Genomic DNA, 23,870 nt, shown 5'->3' with positions numbered 1-23,870 from the left:
GAGAAAGAGAAGTGACCGGGTCTGATAGGGCAAGTCCAACTTCATTCACATGATTCTGTTTTAACCCTTTGACGTACAAATAAAAACCTAATTGCAAAATAAAAAAATCATACTCCCCCCCCCCCCCATACCCATATATATTCTGAAAGTAGACACTCGGCACGGTGTTAAAACGTCTTTCTGCACTTCATACACTCAGGCGCCTTCATGCTATTTTACATCTAAGTGTATTTATTTATACAAATTGCATAAACGTTGATATCAGTGGGTATCACTGTGACCCAAGAAGAAAGCTATACACCATAGCTCCTAAAACTAAAGTTCTACATGTGCAAAGTTCATGCATACCACTTACATGCAGTACTTTTTGTTCCGTCCAAAAAAACGGATCCCAGACAAAAATGGTTTTAACGGATGCCAAATGTGCAGCAGGATCCGTTTTTTTTTTTTTTTTTTTTTTTACAGGATCCAGTTTTTTTCTGTTCTTCTGACAGATCAAAAATAAAATGAAACGGAGATGTGAACTCTCCCTAAGGGCTTGTTCACACAACCTAATGGCTTTTTCAGTGTTTTGCGGACCGTTTTTCACGGATCCATTGTTCAGTTTTTTGTTTCCATTGTGTTTCCGTTTCTGTTCCGTTTTTCCTTATGGCATATACAGTATACAGTAATTACATAGAATAAATTGGGCTGGGCATAAAATTTTCAATAGATGGTTCCGCAAAAACAGAACGGATACGGAAGACATACGGATGCATTTCCATATGTGTTCTGTTTTTTTTTGCGGACCCATAGAAATGAATTGAGCCACGGAACGTGATTTCCGGACATTAATAGGACAATTAAACTATTGTGAGGGGGCAGTAACTAAATAAAATATCACTTTTAATCATATTAAGGGTAAAAAAAGCCCCTACAGACAAACAAACATGTAAGAAAGGTAATATCGAAACCCGTGTGATCAATTGATGTGTAGAACCACAGAGGCTACGATAAGACCATCAGGTGAAAAGAGTAACCACACAGCGCATAGAGTGAAATTTAGCGCTCAGCTAGGTACCTACAGAAGGAATACCGTGAGAAGCTGAGATGTCACCGTGGGCAGTGTCGGACTGGGGTACCTAGGGCCCACCAGTAAAATTTATTTTGGGGGGCCACCATACGGATACTTTTAAATATAATAAATAATCTAACAAGTTTTTTTATATGAACATAGACTGATTGAGGTGCTGTACATTGAAGATATGTATGTAGTGCAGTAAGTCTACTGTGTTATGTGCCACTTGTGCAGGAGGTGGGAGACTAGGGGCCCACCTTGCTCAGGGGCCCACCGGGGATTCCCCTGTACCTCTGTGGACCAGTCCGAGCCTGACCGTGGGTACTAGTAATGGATTAGCGAATGGTGTGTCAAGTAAGGGAAGTGGAGGGTATTGGTATGGTGTATACACTGACCCTAGTGGATCCCTACTTGTCCTAGTCCACCCTACTCATGTATCCTTGGAACGGGGTCCAAAAAAAACCCTGCAAGGGGTGGCCCCGACTGGAACTTTGGTCCTACGCTGGATGCCCTGTTGAGGCCCTAGACAGCGATATAGGAACCATATACCCATAAAGTGATACAAATCATGGCTAAAAAATCTAAATTGAGCTTGTTGGAAAAACTATCCAAACAAAACCCAATAAGGCTTGTAGCAAAAAAATACATAGGTCTCCCGACGCGTTTCCTCAAAGTGAGCCCCAAGATTCTTCAGGGGACACGGGGCATAATGATGGTTACCCCAGCTGGCGTATGGCTCAACAGATAGGGGGTAGCTGTTTGATGGCTGCAGTCAGCGTATGTAGTGTACGGGAACTGTAATGCCCGTCACTACAGAAGGGTCACTTGTTGTGCTATCGTTTCCCCTTATTTATGGGGAGGTTGGTATGAGTCATCTTCATAATGTAATGCTATGTACTTCCCTGTTACTGTGAAATTTGCATGTGCAGGCCTGCTAGGGGTGTTATTCCAGCTCTTAGTCACAAGAGGGAGCTAGGGAGCCCTAGTTTATATAAGGCCCAGTCAGGGAAGGGAAAGGCAGTCTAAGGTTGATAGTCTAGTCTAACCAGAGATTAGACAATGTCAGAGTCAAGTCCAGGCTTGAAGCCTGCAGACTAGGAGAGGGTAATGCAGTCCCTGTAACCGGGTTCCAGATCCAAGGAGAAGGTTCCCCTCCTGAATTCATATACGCAGAAGCAGGAGTGCTGAAGTTTCTAGAGCCTGAGGAAACTGAGAGAGAGACAGAGGCAAGTCAAGAAAAGCAAGAGGTACTCAAGACAACAGAGGAGGTACTTGATAGAGATAAAACCAAGGATATACGCCAGAGCTAGGGCATTGGACCTTGGAGAAGAGTTTCTATGTTCCAGGATCAGTCAGGAATAGAGTGCAAGCTGCCTGTACTGCAAGTCCTGTGTTTAACACTCTCTAAAGTCACCTTGCTATATATATATATATATTGCCTGCATCAACTGTATTGAAAATCAACTGTCTTCAAAGGAACTGCGCTTCCGTCAATTTCCCTAAATGATGACTACTAAAGTTTGAATTCTGTTTTAACATCACGTGGTTCCTCGGTTATTCCTGCTATCAGCAAACGGCAGGCCACCGTTTAATTGGCACTGGCGTCACGAACATTTCTCATCATCACCTGCCCTTGCAGAGAGTCAGCCGTCTCAGGTTAGTGTCTATTGCACTACAACACCCAGGAACATTTCTAAACCTAACTTGAGTACGCTGCACCTCTCTTTTGGCGTCACGAACAGGATACGCACACTTTCTAGTGCAAGAAGCGTGAACTTTGTGCCTTATACAGTTGCCCTGTGACCAAAGTGACAAATTGCCTGTTTTATTAAAGTGGACTTTGTGGACTGAAAAACATACCCAAAGTGTCCCTAAAACCTCCAAAAAGCGCTGTGCAGTGTTGCGCTATCAAGAGGAAAGAAATCGCCACATCGGAGTGTGGTTTTATGGACTTTTTACCATCCTGCTTGCTGTCAGTGAATAGACAGCGTTTCTTGCTAAAAGATGGCCGCTGAGCTTGCTGGATTTACTGCTGCGTCATCTTCATCCCGAAAATGCTGGAAAAGTTGGCGCCTTTTTACTGAAAAAGCGGGAAAAGGTTCAAGGTCAGGCGCCACCGCCTGTCTGGATATTTGCATGTCTGCCAGCATGGACTCCGCCTTCCACATACTGGAATACCTGGGGGGCGGCCTCCCAGTGCAATGGGAGGATCTGGCTGATCTTATTGGAGCCACCCTGTCGCTCTCCAGAGAAGGATCGAGCATGTTGGAGAGTGAGGACTGCTCTGCTACTATGTCTGCGCCTGAGCTATTGAAGACGGATGTCGTTGGTGTCGAGCCAGAGGAGGCTCCACCGGCCTACTCTCCGGGACCGGAGAGACCCGCCTGCCCGCCACTGGGGAAAGAACCGGAGCTCCATTATGGCTCTTGGAGAGACTTCTTTCAGCCCTCTTTCAAGTGGTCCTCATTGATGGCAGAAATCCGGGAGGCCGCTATAAAGAGGAACACAAAAACTAAAATTTACTATGAGGAATTAACCAAGACTATTCACGAGCGTCACACCAGTACCCAACCACGCCTGGAAAGGAGAAAGGGGTTGGTGGTGTCCTTTGACAAAACCCGTGGCTACGGGTTCATACAAGACTACCTAACTGGCAGAGACTTATACGTCAACAGGAGATCTGTTAAGAGAGACTACCTCCCTTCGTATCAGCATAGCCTCCGCGAGGGAGAGGAGGTGGAGTTCACCCCTGCCGAGAGCCTGAGAGGCCCATATGCGACTGCTGTGACCCGTCCCAAGCGAGAACCTGAGGACTGGGAGGCAGAAGAAGACTACTCTGGCTGCGAGCAGGAACCTGAACGCTCTCCAGAACAGGCCCACCACGCCTTCCAGGAGCGAGGCTCCTTCATTGGGCCTAATGTCTTCTGGCAGCCAACCGTGTTGGAAAAATGGGTGAGCCCCTATCCTTCCCCCGAGCTGCCTCGTCGGGAGAAGACAATCCAGGACTTGGAAAATCTCAAGGGACTTCGTGTTACCCTGGAGAATATTCGTAAGGGAAAGAGACCCGATGTGCCACCGGAGCCTGACGCGGCCGCGTCCGACGCATCGTTGACTGTACCTGCGCCGGCGACGCCAGCAGAGGACAACGATTCCTACACGGAAAGCATCGGTGACCAGATTGTCCGGCTGGAGGAAAAGTTGCGGGAGCTGCGCAAGATTGCCACCGCCAGGATCCAGACGCCGCCTAAGAAGGACGAGGTAAGGGTGCCTGTCACCACTCGTAAACCACCTTCTACTAATGTTGCTCCATCCAGGTCCCAAAGAAGACCCCCTATTGCTGTGAATTGCTGCACAGAGCCCACCGGACCGCTTGCGGCGGCGGTACCAAGTCCACTACAGCCTACAGTAGTTATGCCGGGACCGGTACGGTCCACAAGAGTGTTTACCCCTAGGCCTATGGGGCCAATACCTATTAGGGGTCCCTTCACTTTGCAGCTGCCCCCTAACACTGTAATGTGGGCACATCCTCCTGAAGAGGACTACTACAGGCCGTATTTGCCAGCAGAGCCAGGTGATTATGACATGCCACTGTGAATCAGCCTGCTAGGCCTTTGATTTATTTTGCTAAAGAATGATGTTGAAAGCTTAACCCTTCCAGGACAGGAGTCCTATGTTTCTTGGTCGTTTGTTGCTGCTGCCAGTTTATCCACGGCTCAGTGGTAGGTGTTAACCACTGAAGTATTAAAGTCAACGAAGCCAAGTTTGTTTCCAGGACCTCCTGCCTGCTTTTGCTATCCCACGCCAAGTTGTGCCTGTTCCTTTGTTGCACCTTTTACCCTTAACCCCCTTTTCAGGTTGATCAGGGGTATTACAGCACTTGTTTTATATTGTGCAACTTGATATTAAGGAACTGTGCCCGGAGATAGACTCAAAAGAACCTGAGCCTCTGAGATTCTTACTCTTTTTTAAAGGAAATGTGCCCAGAGATAGACTCCACCGCATGAGAGCCTCTGTGATTTATAGGAAAGTAACCTGGGTACGGACTCATATTTGTTCTTTGAGCCTCCAAGAACTTTTATACTGTTTTACCGTTTCTTGCTGTTCTATTAAGGACAATTTGCACATATGGACTATCCTGGTATTAATGTCACGCTGTGCCAGGTCAGCGCCCCAGTTCCATTCACTATCCTGAGAGAAGAGAACGACGCCCCTTGTCACCACCCTTCACCTTTGCCAATTGGACCTGATATGAATGTAAATGCAGATGAATTACATATATGTATGCCTGCATGTCTCTTTTTCTATTTCAGGTGAAAATTCCAGTCGGGCGGGCCCTGATGGAGTACGAGGTCGTACTCAGCTTAAAGCAGCGGGGTATGTAGTGTACGGGAACTGTAATGCCCGTCACTACAGAAGGGTCACTTGTTGTGCTGTCGTTTCCCCTTATTTATGGGGAGGTTGGTATGAGTCATCTTCATAATGTAATGCTATGTACTTCCCTGTTACTGTGAAATTTGCATGTGCAGGCCTGCTAGGGGTGTTATTCCAGCTCTTAGTCACAAGAGGGAGCTTGGGAGCCCTAGTTTATATAAGGCCCAGTCAGGGAAGGGAAAGGCAGTCTAAGGTTGATAGTCTAGTCTAACCAGAGATTAGACAATGTCAGAGTCAAGTCCAGGCTTGAAGCCTGCAGACTAGGAGAGGGTAATGCAGTCCCTGTAACCGGGTTCCAGATCCAAGGAGAAGGTTCCCCTCCTGAATTCATATACGCAGAAGCAGGAGTGCTGAAGTTTCTAGAGCCTGAGGAAACTGAGAGAGAGACAGAGGCAAGTCAAGAAAAGCAAGAGGTACTCAAGACAACAGAGGAGGTACTTGATAGAGATAAAAGCAAGGATATACGCCAGAGCTAGGGCATTGGACCTTGGAGAAGAGTTTCTATGTTCCAGGATCAGTCAGGAATAGAGTGCAAGCTGCCTGTACTGCAAGTCCTGTGTTTAACACTCTAAAGTCACCTTGCTATATATATATATATTGCCTGCATCAACTGTATTGAAAATCAACTGTCTTCAAAGGAACTGCGCTTCCGTCAATTTCCCTAAATGATGACTACTAAAGTTTGAATTCTGTTTTAACATCACGTGGTTCCTCGGTTATTCCTGCTATCAGCAAACGGCGTGCCACCGTTTAATTGGCACTGGCGTCACGAACATTTCTCATCATCACCTGCCCTTGCAGAGAGTCAGCCGTCTCAGGTTAGTGTCTATTGCACTACAACACCCAGGAACATTTCTAAACCTAACTTGAGTACGCTGCACCTATGGCTGTGGACCCAAATAAAGGGGAGAACCAGGCTGGTGGTGTCTGTTTGTTTGTCTGTAGGGGCTTTTTTTTTATCCTTAATATGATATTTTATTTAGTTACTGCCCCCTCACAATAGTTTAATTCTCAGTTTTGGAGCAGCGTTCAGGTAGGTCTTTACCGCCTATCCTGTTTGACCTTCTTTATTGTCAATAATGGGACAAGACTCAAAATGTAGCGGAACGGAAATGCGGACATACGGAAACAGAATGCTCAAGGAGTACATTCCGATTTTTTTTGCGGACCCATAGAAATGAATGGTTCCGTATACGGACCGTATACGGAACGCAAAAAACGTTCGTGTGAACGAGCCCTTAGGCTACTTTCACATATGCGTTTTTGCTGTCCGGTTTGAATAATACAACCGTCTGCATCCGTTCAGAACGGATCCGGTTGTATTATATTGAAAATGAGCATGGCGGCATTAAAACCATTGTAAATAGTAAAGAAGAGCGAACCCGTGGAAATTCAGGTTCACCTGGTTCGGCCGAACTTCAGGTCAAAGTTCGGGTTTGGGACCCGAACTTGACCCCAAACCTGAACCCCATTGAAGTCAATGGGGACCCGAACTTCACTTTATTATTTTCCGTTATAACCTGGTTAAAGCGGAAAATAATAGCATTCTTAAGACAGAATGCAAAAGAATATGGCCATTTAGAGGTTGAAAAAACCACAACAACTCACCTCATCTACTTGATTGCGCTGCAGCAGTCTCTTCTATCTTCATTCAGCAGGACCTGCGATGAGCACGATGACATCACCACGTGGGAGAGCGCGGTGACGTCATCGCGCACATCGCAGGTGACGTCATCGCGCACATCGCAGGTCCTGCTGAATGAAGATAGAAGAGGCTGCTGCAGCGCGATCAAGTGGATGAGGTGAGTTATTTTTTTTAAAATGGGCATATTCTTTTGTATTCGGTCTTAAGAATGCTATTATTTTCCGATATAACCATGTTATAACAGAACATAATAAAATCGCCCGAACACGGACTTCAGTTAAAAAAGTCTGGGTTTGGGTCCGGGTACCCGAACTTGCAAAGTTCGGTACGAACTCGAACTTTGCAGTTCGGATTTGCTTATCCCTAATTTCTAAATCAGTGGGCACCGGATCAGTTTTTTTCAGACAAAAAACTGATCCTCCATCATTGACTTCCATGCTTTTTGCTGCCAGATCTGGCATATTTAGCTTCTCATGCCACACAAAAACGCTGCTAGCAGTTGTTTTGTATCTGGCATGAGAATACAGCAAACCAGAACAGAATGCATTCTGAAGAGTTTTCCGCCGGATTTGAGATCCTCTACTGGATCTCAAAACCAGAAAGGAAAACGCGGATGTGAAAGTAGCCTAACTTAGGTTTCATACCAGCAGATCTCATACCAGCAGATCCCTGGAAGAGCATTTTTAGAGATTCTGAATATTTGGAATCCAGTTTCAGATTTTAAATCACTCTCTTTCAGTTTGATGATATGATATCGACACATTGATGTCTCCTCGTTGGTCTGGGCTTTGCTGGTAGAAGTCGAAGAAATGCCCCTCCGCGTTGGATTTCATGCACGACTTCTACATAAAACAATTTCCTTTTTTTTTCTGGACACGCTTGAACCCTGGAACCTTCAAAGACGAGAGAATGGATGACAGAAAAAAGGAGGGGTAGCGGTTCTGAGGCGGTGGAAGGAACCAAAAAAAAAGGAAATGTCACACTTGTGATTGATGTAGTGTGGTTCATGGTGTCCACGGTCCCAAAGGGGAAAAAACGTAAAGTATTTATTACTGGAAATGAAAACCTTGCGTAATAACAGTTATTTCTTAAGCCTGATTCGGATGGCTGTACTGTCCCTGTGTTCAGGGTACATTCACATGAACGTAAGCTGTCTGTGGCCATGTTGAGGGCCGCAAATTGCAGTCCACAATGCACGGGCACCGGCCTCGTGAATCCCATATTGCGGCGCGGAAGCATTCATTTCAATGGGTCCGCGATCTGCAATGTACAGCAAAACATAGGACCTGTTCTATATTTTGCGGTGCGGAGGCACGGACCAAAAAGTCCACGGAAGCTCTTCAGAGTGCTTCCGATCCATGCCTCCATATCTTGAGGATTGCGGACCCATTCAAGTCAATGGTTCCGCATCGGTGATACGGGATCCACACGTCATCCAAAGGGTTAGAAGGAGGGAGGGGGCTCCCTCCATCACCTCATTTGCTACTCCAAAATGCAATCAGGAGTGGGGTAAATGGGTTGCACCCAACAGACTTCTCCAGGTCTTCCATCATATGGCCTAATAGGATGCTTGTCAATATGCCTGGAAGTTTAATTTATATAAAAAATATTTAATTATTTAATATATTTAAAAATATATAAAAATATACAGTACAGACCAAAAGTTTGGACACACCTTCTCATTCAAAGAGTTTTCTTTATTTTCATGACTATGAAAATTGTAGATTCACACTGAAGGCATCAAAACTATGAATTAACACATGTGGAATTATATACATAACAAACAAGTGTGAAACAACTGAAAATATGTCATATTCTAGGTTCTTCAAAGTAGCCGCCTTTTGCTTTGATTACTGCTTTGCACACTCTTAGCATTCTCTTGATGAGCTTCAAGAGGTAGTCCCCTGAAATGGTTTTCACTTCACAGGTGTGCCCTGTCAGGTTTAATAAGTGGGATTTCTTGCCTTATAAATGGGGTTGGGACCATCAGTGGCGTTGAGGAGAAGTCAGGTGGATACACAGCTGATAGTCCTACTGAATAGACTGTTATAATTTGTATTATGGCAAGAAAAAAGCAGCTAAGTAAAGAAAAACGAGTGGCCATCATTCCTTTAAGAAATGAAGGTCAGTCAGTCTGCCGAAAAATTGGGAAAACTTTGAAAGTAAGGGCTATTTGACCATGAAGGAGAGTGATGGGGTGCTGCGCCAGATGACCTGGCCTCCACAGTCACCGGACCTGAACCCAATCGAGATGGTTTGGGGTGAGCTGGACCGCAGAGTGAAGGCAAAAGGGCCAACAAGTGCTAAGCATCTCTGGGAACTCCTTCAAGACTGTTGGAAGACCATTTCAGGGGACTACCTCTTGAAGCTCATCAAGAGAATGCCAAGAGTGTGCAAAGCAGTAATCAAAGCAAAAGGTGGCTACTTTGAAGAACCTAGAATATGACATATTTTCAGTTGTTTCACACTTGTTTGTTATGTATATAATTCCACATGTGTTAATTCATAGTTTTGATGCCTTCATAGTCATGGAAATAAAGAAAACTCTTTGAATGAGAAGGTGTGTCCAAACTTTTGGTCTGTACTGTATATAAAAAAATAAATAAAAAATATACCTTTTTCTCATTAAAAATGCTTTATAATGTCAAACAATAGAGAAACAAACAAAAAAAAACCCCAGTGTCACCGACCTGCTTGACGAACACTATAAAAAGCCAGAATTGCTGTTTCTTCCTTCAATCAAAAAGTCGTATGGACCCCAAAACCGTAGTAAAGAACACATCCCTCAAAATACAAGCCCTCATTTAGCTAAGAATAAAATGATGCCTCTTGAAGGAAAAAAGTTGCAAGTTCAGCTAAGACACCATGCTCGGAACAGCCCTGCCTCCCAAAGTGACCAGAAGAGTGGACTCCATACGAGAAGTGCAGGACAAGACAGCTGTGCAAAGATTTCCAACCCAGTGGCATGGCGTCTGTTGCAATCGGCGGGGGCAACCCAAATATTGCGCACCCTGATCGGCGCAATTTTTATAGAACCACAGCCTTTATTTAGGCTCCATGCCCCTGACCAGCCCCACTGAGGGTAGTACAAGTAAAATTCCCAGTGGCGCTGGCCGAGGGCATGTGGCCTAAATGGGGATGGTTTAAAGGGGTTTTCTGAAACTTTTTAAAGGGAGTCTTTCACGCAGATTCACCCTATTAACCTAATAACAGTGTTATGTCCACGGCATCCCCCCTATTAAAACTGTGCTTACCGTTTGTTCCTTGCTAGCATAGTTGTGCAGAAAAACACTTTTAATCCGCATGCAAATGAGTCTGTGAAGGTGCCCAGGAGCGACGTTACAACGGCCAGTGCCCAGGCCCCTGGGTCATTTTCATACAAAGGCACTCCCCCTCCGCCGCGTCTGCCCGCCCATAGTCTCTGTTCTAACCTCCCTCCTCCCGTCCATAATCCCGCGCATGCGCACGCTAAACTGCGGTGCCCCGGCCCGACAGTGCTCATTCAATGCGCACGCGCCGATATCGCGTTCATCGGCGTATATGCGCGGGATTATGGACGGGAGGAGGGAGTTTAGAACAGAGACTAAGGGCGGGCAGACGTGGCGGAGGGGGAGTGCCTTCGTATGAAAATGACCCAGGGGCCTGGGCACCGGCCGTTGTAACGACGCCCCTGGGCACCTTCACAGACTCATTTGCATGCAGATTAAAAGTGTTTTTCTCCACAACGATGCTAGCAAGGAACAAACGGTAAGCACCGTTTTAATAAGGAGGATGCCGTGGACATAACACTGTTACTAGGATAATAGGGTGAATCTGCGTGAAAGACTCCCTTTAACTGATGACCTGTTATCTCCTGTAAGCGCCGTGACCTTTTCGCAGCTCACCAAGCACAGCACCATACATTGTATAGCGGCTGTGCTTGGTATAGCAGCTCAGCCCTATTCACTTAAAGGGGTTGTCCGGGTTACAGAGCTGAACCCAGACATATCCCCATTTTCACCCAGGCAGCCCCCCTGACTTGAGCATCGGAGCAGTTCATGCTCCGATGCTCTACTTTGCTCTGCGCTAAATCGCGCAGGGCAAAGGCATTTTTAGGAGTTCTGGTGACGTCACCGGCACTGATGGGCGGGCTTTTGCACTGTAAAACGGCTAGGGCAGCGGTAAAGCCCGCCCATCAGAGCCGGTGACGTCACTGAACACACTGCTGGGCGGAAGCCTCCGCCCGGCAGTGTGTTATGATAAACAAAAGAGCCCGTGCCCTGCGCAATCTAGCGCAGGGCAAGGGAGTGCATCGGAGCATGAGATGCTCCGATGCTAGCCTCAGGGGTGCTGCCTGGGTGAAAATAAGGGTATGTTTGGGTTCAGCTCTGAACCCGGACAACCCCTTTAAATAGGGCTGAGCTGCGCCTAGGCCGCGTGACTGATGCACGTGACATCACTGGCCTAGGGAAAGCTGTGAGAAGGCCGTGGCGCTTACAGGAGGGCAGGTGTCTTCTCAATCAACTGATGAGTGGGGCCCCAGGTGTTGGACCTCCACCAATCAGATACTAATGACCTATCTACTTGAATGGGGCTGAGCTGCGCCTAGGCCATGTGACACATGAACATGTCATCATTTATTCTAGGAAAAGCAGAGAGAAGGTCAAACAGTTGATCAGCGCGGGTGCCGATCAGATACTGATGACCTATGCTGAGGATAGCAGAAAAAGCAGCACCAACGTACCACATAGACTTCCCCAGGAATGCACCAGCCAACCCTGAAAGGACATGCTGCCAACGACTATGTTTGAACTATCCTGAGGATAGGTTATCAGTATAAAAATCTTGGAAACCCCCTTTACGCCTCCACAGTAATAATCCTCCATTATTAAATGGGTTTTCCAGTTATGTGAAGTTACCCCTATGCACAGGGAAACCATTTACAGACGACGACACTGGTGGAATGCCCACTGCGCTGCCTGTGACAAAGTGAATGGCGTTATCTGTAGATGCTGAGCTCCCCCTTGCAGTTTGGCCCTAGAGCAAAAGCCCCTTTGCCCCCTACTCTATGCCAATTTTCCAACCACAACCAATGTCTCTTATTCTTTAGCAAAATTGCAAAAAATAAAAAAATTAACACTGTGTTGCTGTTTTCATATTGCTTCAGTCTGTTCTGCATTTTAGTGAAGTCATTTCCATGGCCCAGTGGACGCACACTGCAAACTTGTTTTGCTCTCGGGGAGGAATTCCTATGAGGAGATTTTCATTTCATCTATACACAAGAATATGCTCCTTACTATGAGCAACAACAAACCAGTCCTGATCGGACAGTCTGTACCCAGAAGTTAGACTTAAAGGGGTGTTAAAGTAACACCAAGTTACCCGCTGCTCATTGGACTGTTATATTGGTGGTGGTTCGACCACTGGGACCCCCACCGATCATGAGAATGTGGGTCTTGTCCCCCTTCCCCTATGAATGAAGTGGCAGGTCAAGTGGTCCATTTATACTGATGCTCCATTCACCTATAGTGGACTACAGGAGACAACCAAGTACAGTGCTTGCATGTCTCCAGCTGTCCAATAGAGTTAGAATGGAGCACCATCCGCTATATAGGGTCAGTGGACCCCATTAGAGGTGGGACCTTACCTCTATTGGACATTTATAGCATATTCTGTGGATATACCATACGTGTCCAGGATAGGAATACCTCTTTAAGAACCTGGAATCCCCCATGAAAGCAAAGTTACTCAGCTTTTTATGTTATTAAATATTTTTCAGTGGAGTGGAGCTTTCTTCTAATTGAGGACAACCACATTTAAAAGCAAAGGCTGGGGGTAGAGCCTAACCGCTGAAAAAGACAGAGAGCTGAGAGAGAGCTTCTTCCTCTTAACCCCGTGCTTCTCAGCTACTATACACCGGAGGCCATCCCAAAATAGTTAAAATCGGGAGAGAAAAGAACAGAGAGGTGCCCTAAACCCCCAAAAGCAAGGAAAACCTGGTAGAAATGGATAAATTTCTCAAGAAGAAGATGTCGGCATCCCTGACCCGCACAAGCAAGATGGTGCATCAAGTATATGAGCGGGAATCAGAGGGAGAAGAGGGGGAGGATGGAGACCACACAAGAGATAGCGATGACGCAATGCTCACTGAAGCAACAGAATAAAACAGTGGCCTTATAAAAGCTTTCTTCAAAGCCACGCTGTCCCAAGCCCTGTCTCCATTGATTCAAGAAATACGAGACCTGAGACAAGATATGAGAGCCCTGGGACATCGCGTGGAGAAACTGGAAACCGAGCAAAGTCAAGTGGTGGCACACAGCACTGCCATAGTGCATTCGTTTGAAGCTCAGATTTCCTCCTTGAATAATGCTTACCTCATGATTGAGGATCAAGAAAATAGAATTAGGAGGAAAAATACAGTCCTGATCAAAAGTTTAAGACCACTTGAAAAATGGCAAAAAATCATATTTTACATTGTTGGATCTTAACAAGGTTCCAAGTAGAGCTTCAACATGCAACAAGAAGAAATGAGAGTGAGACAAAACATTTTTTGAGCATTCAATTAAATAATGATTAAACTGAAACAGGCTGTTTTTCAGCTGATCCAAAGTTTAGGACCACATGCCTTTAAAAGGCCAAATCTGTGCAAAGATGTGGATTCATTGTCATTTTCTGTCAGGTAGTCACACGTTGTGATGGCAAAGGCAAAAAAACTCTCCTTTTTGAACGTGGTCAGGTTGTTGAACTGCATAAGCAGGGTCTCTCACAGCGCGCCATCGCTGCTGAGGTGGGACGCAGTAAGACAGTCATTTGGAATTTCTTAAATGATCCTGAGGGTTATGGAACCAAAAAGTCAAGTGGAAGACCCAAAAAATGTCATCAGCACTGATCTGGAGGATCCAATTGGCTGTCCGTCAAGACACTGGACGATCCTCGACCCAAATTATGACCCTTACTGGTGCTGACTGCAGCCCCATAACCATCAGACGGCATCTGAGACTAAGGGCTTCAAAAACAAAAAATGTCTTCAAAGACCTCGTCTCCTTAATCGCCACAGAACTGCTCGTCTGTACTGTATATACACACATGCTATGAACCCAATGTACACGTATACAGCAAGGAGGATACTATATATATGGAAAGGATAAAATGTGTGCATATTATATGTATATACACATGTAGAGGACAAAAGAAGTAAAATTGCATAGATTATAAAAAAAGAAATTGTGCAAAAATTAAATTGAGATATGTTCCGATGCGTTCCACGCTGGAACGCAAACCGGAACTAATTTCAATTCATGCCGGCTACAATGCGTTCCACTTTGGAACGCAGACCGGAAATTACATCACTTCTTCCTGTTTTTGGCGCATTTTTTCAACTTGTATAAATACTTGTTAATGTGTATTATGTGTTTATGCTCCTGATGAAGGGGATCCCAGTGACCCCGAAACGCGTTGAGCCTGCTTTTACCCCTACCCTGTGCTAATTAAATAAGGAAAATAACCAGATGTACTAATTGTGACTGCCGTTATTTCCGGACGATCCTACAGGCGACCCAGGCGCAGGAGGAAGCAGAGTGGGTGTTATGTGCTTTATCCCACCCTGCCCCTCCTGGGTGAAGTGAGTTCTTACTTGAAATTTTTATTTATATTCTCACTGCGTTTTCAATCCACTATTGAATTTTAAAAAAAAAGGTAACTCTGCTTGTTTATACAAACATTGTGGTTTATAAAAAATAGCTATAGTAGAGCTACCCCACATTTAGCCATTACCTACAAGTGGGCTATTACTTCTGAGGCATTTGGGGCCAGACACAGGCTTTTTTTTCTCTTTTGTGTCCTTATCTTTGTACTATGTCCACTTTAGGTAAATTCCTATCTGGACAGTATGCCTGTGGCAGCCTACCACTTCTCAAGTAACTAAATATAACAAGAATTTTACACTGACGGTCCTTCCCTTTGGCTCCCTGCCTGGATATCCCAGACTCTTTACATCCAAAAGGGTCTGTGACTAATCCCCTCTTCTTTTTTTTATTCCTCCTATCTCTGTCTCATATATCGAACTACCCCATTTTATGTAAGAGCTTTCCAGAGGTTCTGCAGAACACCCCTGATGGCTTCCGATACATTTGGATCAATAGGAGTAACCGAAGACTAAATGAAGAATAGCATAAAGTCCACATTTAGGAAAGACTTACTCCAGGAACTTTCTAGATGCAATTCGGTCCTCTAAGATCAGTTTTGGTACTCCTTTCTATAACTGTTAACACTCCTTATGTTTGGATATATGTAAACATCGGCTGATGTTACTGACAGAAGGCTCACAGCAGGCACTCGTCAAATGATTTGTGAATATTCCATTACACACATCTCCGGCGTATATCTTTCTTTTTCTTAATATTAACACCAGCAATGTCATTAGTTTAAGCTTTCTCTCTAACAAGCTGGTGTATTGGTTAAATGAAGAACGGGCGTGAGGGTCCGGGTTGGGATGACTTATCTATAGCACCTGGCCCCCACATGCCCCTGTACAGTGGTCTAATACTTAGACCACGCAGGCATTATTGCTACTTATGCTGTGGCATCTACTAAATGAAGTGTGGCCCGGCGCATTTAGCAAACCACTTAAATATCACTCAATAACTGTTCCAGGCTGTCTTTTTGTTCTTGTTTTGTTGTATGTTTTATCCTTTGAGTCGCCTGGGATGGTACACAAGAGGCATAGGTTGAATATTACACCTAGTTCCATATGGCGTCTGTGAATGTGACTACTTTCAATGACAGAGGTCCTAATGCCTCAAGAAGGCAACATTCCTAAAATATCTCTCACAAAATACACACAATGCTTCCATTGTACAAATCAATCAGCTGCTAGAGGTGTTAGTGGGGCAATCAGTGAACATATACCCTTCATTCCCATAGTAATACAACGGGATCCAGAAGGCAGATTTCTCTTTGTCAAAGGGAAGATTGGACAAACATTAGTATCTCCCGCTGGTCTCTATGCTCCTAACAATCATCAGCATAAGGGTCCATTCACACGTCCGTGAATGTGTCCGTACCCATTCCACAATTCTGCGAGACGGGTGCGGACCCATTCATTCTCTATGGGGCAGGAATGGATGCGGACAGCACACAGTGTGCTGTCAGCATATACGTATTTCCGGAGCGCGGCCCTGATCTTCCGGTCCGCGGCTCCGGAATAAAATAAAACATGTCCTATTCTTATCCGCAAGAATCGGTATGGGGGTGCCGGCCGGGTGTATTGCGGATCTGCAATGCACTACGGACGTGTGAATGGACCCTAAGTGGATAAAATCGCCCCTATCCAGATTTCAAGACTTTGCAGAGGGGATTAAAATAATAGGGGGAGACCTAAATGTCTCATTAAACCCTGTCTTAGACTCATCATCAGGTGTCTCAACTAAATCCCCAAAAACATTAGGAGGCATATGAAAAATATTAAATGATAACCACTTATTGGACTCCTGGCGAACACTAAATGCCTCAAACAGAGACTATACGTTTTTCTCAGCAGACATATCAGCGAATAGACTCCATATTAATATCAGAAGCACAGATAGATATGTTACGTAACTCCACGGTATCAGATCACGCCCCCCAGTAACAACCCTGCTTTCCTTTACAAATCTACCTACAAGAGAATGGATGTGGCGTTTGAACGAAACCATATTAGACTCGGATAAAAACGTATCTGATATTTCATGCAAACTAGCACATTACTTCCAAGAAAACGAGCCATCAGACACCTCGCAGGCGATAGTATGGGAAGCCCACGGGGCTTTCATACGTGGAGAATTCATAGCATTAGGCTCCAAACCTAAAAAAGAAAGACAGAAGAAGCTTAACTCACTACTAAGTCAAATAGCAACCATAGAATCTATGCAGAAAAAAATCTAGAATGCAACCAGCCCAAGATGAACGGCTTTCATTAAGGAGACAGTTGAAAGAACTTCTGTCACGGCCTTTGGTTTGCGCTGTGACAATTTTGCCACACTTGCGGTTGCCCGCGGCAACGTGTTGCTGTTAGAGCATGCGGTGGCAGTGTCTCGGCCTTCTGGGTGATTGCCGGGACATGGTTGCCACGCATGCTGTTGCCGATGGTACTGTGTGGTTTAGTATGCTTGTGTATGCACTTCCCCTTTAAGTTGTAGCCTCCTTCTGTCTGGTGCTGTAAGGGTTAACTCCCTGACTGGGTGTGGTCATTTGGCTTTTATCTTCTGTGGTTTCCTGGCTGGAGTCAGTGGTACTTCAGCTGTCGTTGGTGGTGGAGCTCTGCTCCAGTCCAGGGTGTTCCATCTGTCCAGTGAGGGCCACCCTTGTGGTCATGGATATTGATGTTCTTATGGTGTCTCCTTCCCCTCTTATGTTTTGGTTTGCGTGGGTTATGTTCAGGGTGTTGTATGTCTTGCGTGGTGTTACATGGCTGGTGATGTTTGGTGTCCAGCTTGTTTGCTAGACATTCCCCTGTCCCACGTTTATTGCAGCTATGGGTGTCCTGGGTTCCTGTGTGGTTTGTGGTGTGTGCTGTGTCCTTTTAATGTTGGTGTGGACACCAGCACTTGTGCACGGGTTCCAGTCAGTGTGTCTGTGGCAGGTAAGTGTGTTATGGGTTTCGCTTACCTGCCATCTCTATAGCTGTATGTGTTCCCCTCTGCTTGCAGCCTGGCCTCAGATAGAGACTCTCCATGACTGGGATGAACAGGTCGTCTCTTCCCTGCTCCTTGGTGAGGGATTACCAGGGCGACTTAGGGTCTCTAGGAATCCTGAGTATGAGTCGTCCTACCATCGGGGTCCGTCCGCTCATATGATGAGGAGTCAGGGAGAGGATTAGGGATGCTGTAGGAGGTGACCTCCTCCCTTATTACTCCTTTTGGCCAGGCTGATCCCCTTTTACCCTTTGACACCGCACGGTGGGGGGTTCCCCCCACTCCCCACCTTGACAACTTCTTTATATAAAATGTGCAGAAGCCTATCAGTATGCTAAATTTAAACAATATATGCATGGAGATAAAGGAAATAAACTAATGACATATCTGATTAAAAAATGCAACGATACACAATATGTCTCTGCTATCAAAACAAGCTCAGGATCAATTGTCTCAGCCATAAAAGATATAGCAGAAGAGTTTTTCTCTTTTTACAAAAAAACTATACAATCTAGACTCCACCCATGCTACCCCACCAGAAATCAATCCAGAAAATGAAAAGAAAAACCAAATAGACAGTTTCTTAGACAACCTCAACCTCCCTAAATTGAGGGCAGATGAGAGCTCAACACTATTAAAGCCCATTATAGGAGAAGAGATAAAAAAAAATGATCAAAGCTTTGCCAATGGGTAAGGCGCCGGGGCCAGATGGTCTTCTAGCAGGATATTTTAAAAAACTACTTCCCACACTAGCTCCTCAGACAGTAATGGCCAGTTTGCAGTGTTCGCCAGCGAACACATGCGGTCTGCCATCTTGACGCACAAGTCCGGCGATGCACAGGTAAGCCCTTACCTGTGCCTGTGCGGGGAGCCGGTCTGAAATCAAATGCGGTCACCAGGAGCAGGCTGTTCCGAGAACAGCCCGATGAAGGCCCCCGGCGGCTGTTCTCTGAACTGCCTGCTCCCGGTGACCGCATTTGATTTCAGACTGGCTCGCGGCACAGGAACAGGTAAGGGCTTACCTGTGCATCGCCGGACGGGTGAGTCAAGGTGGCAGCCCGCATGTGTTCGCTGGTGAACACTGCGAACTGGCCATCACTGTCCTCAGATAACTAACTGGTGTCAGGCCTTAATTAGGGGAGAACCCCTTCCAAGACAGGCGCTCGAGGCTGCTATCATGATCATCCCTAAAGAAGGTAAGGATAGTAAGGAATGTAGTAATTACAGACCCATTTCATTACTCAATTTGGATATAAAAATTTGGGCCCAATTATTAGCAATTAGACTCAATACCCTCATCCCTAAAATTATTCAACAGGAGCAGGCGGGTTTTGTCTTGGGTCGAGAGGGGAATTTTCAATCATGTAGACTCATAAATACAACCATATGGGCTAAAAAGAAGGGTCAATCCCTTGTGCTTCTAAGTACTGATGCTGAAAAAGCCTTTTATAGCGTTGACTGGCTTTATATGCAGCGTACACTTAAAAGATTTGGAGTACCTGACTCCTTTGTTCAGGCAATTATGTCTCTATTTCAAACACCAAGTGCCAGAATAAAAGTGAATGGAACCCTATCTGGATCGTTTCATATCACTAATGGAACACACCAAGGGTGCCCCCTATCTCCTTCCCTATTCATATTGGTGATGGAAACTCTATTGCAAGCATTCCGAGATAACTCCCTCATAAATGGTCTGAAGGTGGGAAAGGTAGAACACAAGTGTGCTGCTTTTGCAGACGATCTTCTCTTACTAATTACAAAACCTATACAAGCCTTTGCGCAGATTCTAAACCTCTTTAACACATTTACTATCCAATTTTAGGATCAATTACTCCAAGTCTCGCCTCCTCAAGACGTCTTTTTCCTTTTAGATGAAACCTTAATTCTCTACAATACCTAGGAATAGAACTCACTAAGGACCCTGCTAGATTATATAGATCCAACTATATTCCACTTCTGAAGAAGATAAAGGATCAATTACACTCTCTATCTCTGCCCTGGGTATCCTGGATAGGACGGGAAAACCTCCTTCAAACGTATATTGTCCCAAAGTTGTTATACTTACTGCAAATGGTTCCCATCCAATTACTGCAGACATTCTTTAGGCAGGTTAGATCTATACTTACAACCTTTCTTTGGAGAGGCAAAAAACCGAGAATAGCATATGTCAAACTACCTGATTTATTCTCCTATTATAAAGTTATACGATTAAAATGGTGGCTCCAACTTTGCGTCCCTAAATATAGGACGCTAGGATCAGATATCAAATTGGCACTCTTGTCAGATAAGCAATACGCAGGGCTCTGGGGCCTTGCTGACTCCACAACGGTTCTAAAGGGCCTAACCAAAGGTATATATTTAAATATTCGCTCTGTACAGTCGTGGCCAAAAGTTTTGAGAATGACACAAATATTAGTTTTCACAAAGTTTGCTGCTAAACTGCTTTTAGATCTTTGTTTCAGTTGTTTTTGTGATGTAGTGAAATATAATTACACGCACTTCATACGTTTCAAAGGCTTTTATCGACAATTACATGACATTTATGCAAAGAGTCAGTATTTGCAGTGTTGGCCCTTCTTTTTCAGGACCTCTGCAATTCGACTGGGCATGCTCTTAATCAACTTCTGGGCCAATTCCTGACTGATAGCAACCCATTCTTTCATAATCACTTCTTGGAGTTTGTCAGAATTAGTGGGTTTTTGTTTGTCCACCCGCCTCTTGAGGATTGACCACAAGTTCTCAATGGGATTAAGATCTGGGGAGTTTCCAGGCCATGGACCCAAAATGTCAACGTTTTGGTCCCCGAGCCACTTAGTTATCAGTTTTGCCTTATGGCACGGTGCTCCATCGTGCTGGAAAATGCATTGTTCTTCACCAAACTGTTGTTGGATTGTTGGAAGAAGTTGCTGTTGGAGGGTGTTTTGGTACCATTCTTTATTCATGGCTGTGTTTTGGGGCAAAATTGTGAGTGAGCCCACTCCCTTGGATGAGAAGCAACCCCACACATGAATGGTTTCAGGATACTTTAGTGTTGGCATGACACAGGACTGATGGTAGCGCTTACCTTTTCTTCTCCGGATAACCCTTTTTCCAGATGCCCCGAACAATCGGAAAGAGGCTTCATCGGAGAATATGACTTTGCCCCAGTCCTCAGCCGTCCATTCACCATACTTTCTGCAGAAGATAAATCTGTCCCTGATGTTTTTTTGGAGAGAAGTGGCTTCATTGCTGGCCTTCTTGACACCAGGCCATCTTTCAAAAATTCTTCGCCTCACTGTGCGTGCAGATGCGCTCACACCTGCCTGCTGCCATTCTTGAGCAAGCTCTGCACTGGTGGCACTCCGATCCCACAGCTGAATCCTCTTTAGGAGACAATCCTGGCGCTTGCTGGACTTTCTTGGACGCCCTGAAGCCTTCTTAACAAGAATTGAACCTCTTTCCTTGAAGTTCTTGATGATCCTATAAATTGTTGATTGAGGTGCAATCTTAGTAGCCACAATATCCTTGCCTGTGAAGCCATTTTTATGCAATGCAATGATGGCTGCATGCGTTTCTTTGCAGGTCACCATGGTTAACAATGGAATAACAATGATTTCAAGCATCACCCTCCTTTTAACATGTCAAGTCTGCCATTTTAACCCAATCAGCCTGACAATGATCTCCAGCCTTGTCCTCGTCAATATTCTCACCTGAGTTAACAAGACGATTACTGAAATGATCTCAGCAGGTCCTTTAATGACAGCAATGAAATGCAGTGGAAAGTTTTTTTGAGATTAAGTTAATTTTCATGGCAAAGAAGGACTATGCAATTCATCTGATCACTCTTCATAACATTCTGGAGTATATGCAAATTGCTATTATAATAACTTAAGCAGCAACTTTTCCAATATTTATCTAATTCTCAAAACTTTTGGCCATGACTGTACATGCTGACACGCCTCTATTTTCAGATCCTCCACATAACCTACCGACAGAATTAATTACATACTTATTACAACCATCCACAACCTACGCCCCGTTCATTTTGGAAATCTCTAAGAGATATCCCAATTTCATCTCTCATAAGAGACATTAAACCAATAGACAATAGACCTTTATTATGCTTTCAGTTCATTGAAGATGGTAACTTTTTAAACAGACTAGAACTACAACGCTCTTGTACGACTTTAGTCACTAAATACACTAGCACCCTAACTCCAACTTGGTTTGAAAAACTTGCTTTAAACGACTCTCTACAGAGACACAGTATCTCACTTTTATACAAGTCATTGGTGTTTATTCCTGACATAGGGGTACCAGCATATATTAGAGAGTGGGAAAAAGACTTAAACAAAACTTTCACCCCACAGGAAATTAACCAAATCCATCGGAGGTCTCATGGTTTTTCAAAATGTATAAAGATACAAGAGCACTCCTATAAAACTATGACACGTTGGTATAACGATCCCTTAAAGTTATTTAGAATGGGATTTTCAGATATCGAGACATGTTGGAGATGTAGAGATCAAAGAGGTACTCTAGGTCATATTATGTGGGACTGACCATTGATATGCCCTTATTGGAAGCAGATTGAACAAAAGATTAGTGAGATATGTAGGTACACGGTAAGGCTTACCCCTCAATCAGTCTTATTATGGCTACCCTCAGAGCAGTGGCAACCTGCGCCTTCAGACCTACCAACCATATTGGTTCAAGCCGCTAGATTATTCATTCCGCCACAATGGCTAAATACTAGTCACCCCACCTTGGAACAATGGTATGCAAAAGTAGACCAGATTTATTTGATGGAGGAACTGGTAGGATGGACAACCAGAACACATACTAGATACATGAAACTGTGGGAACCATGGAGAACATTCCGTCACCCTTTAGGAAAGAAACCAGACTCACCAACACTGAATCCATAGACCTACAGCCATATAATACCCCAATTATATAGGCCTATGGACATTTGTGAAGTAGGGTCTACAGACTACACTACCACATTCCCTCTTTCCTTTATGTTCCCTACCCCCCTTACATTCTTCTTTTCTGTAAAATTCTGAAGATAAAATATGTATTGTCTGTAACTTAAATGACAATGATCAACGCTGTATGTTTTGTTGAAAATCTTTAATAAAAAGAGATTTATTAAAAGCAAGGGCTGGTACTTGTGTAACACCCCAGAGTTGTGTTACAAAACTATTTTACCCCGCTACAATCTGTTAAAAGCATTTACCTTGTCATCTTGTGTACTTTCACATAATATCCTCACAAATGCGCATTGTAAACCTTGTTAAATGTATATTGTTGTCATTTTCCATGTTCACCAGCAGGTGGCAGCAATGCGTTGGCAAGGAGTTAATTCAGTTTAGTGTTTCTAGGCTGGAATAGTACATTCCAGTTTAGGTCCCCCCTCTGTAAGCAGAGTGGCTGTGCCCACATTCTGCCTCAAGGGGAGGGAAGGAAGTTAAGTTAGTGTGCCAGCCACCCCTGCTTGGGGAAGGCTGGGCGTGTAGGAGCTCCCAGATATAGGGATCCAAGCCAGGGTCTTGTCTCGGCTGAGACATTGATCATCATTCTCAGCCTGAGCCTTGCAGCCTCAGCTGGTAGAAGCAAGCAGACAACTCCAGTTACAGGAAGAAGCATACCCTGTGAAGCTAACTGTGAGTACAGTCAAGAGACCCAGGAGAAGCCATATTCCTCCTCAGCTAGTTAGTCCCCAGACAGCAGAAGATAAAAAGTGCAGAAGCCAAATTCCTGCCACAGTTTAGAGCTAACAAGCAGACGTCCTTTCCTGCAAAGCTCCAGGTACATGATAGAGCAGAAGATATATTGTTGCCACACATTGCCAATACCTGCTGGGACAAAAGACTAATGCTGTACCTTGCTTGGATGAAAGCTACAACCAGTAAAGACAAGTTTGAACTTTACCCAAGGTCTGGATCTCAATTACTGCAGCAAATCCCTCTATTACTCCTACTAGCACCACACTCATTTTATTGCAAGTGAGCCAGGATCCAGGAGTCCAGCCGTATCCAGGTAGGAGACACCATTGACACCATTACTACCATATAGAGACATTACACCACTCTGGCATTCCTAACCT

This window comes from Bufo bufo, chromosome 8 (assembly GCF_905171765.1).
Source record: "Bufo bufo chromosome 8, aBufBuf1.1, whole genome shotgun sequence".
NCBI classification, from domain to species: domain Eukaryota; kingdom Metazoa; phylum Chordata; class Amphibia; order Anura; family Bufonidae; genus Bufo; species Bufo bufo.
This window is presented reverse-complemented; position numbering follows the sequence as displayed.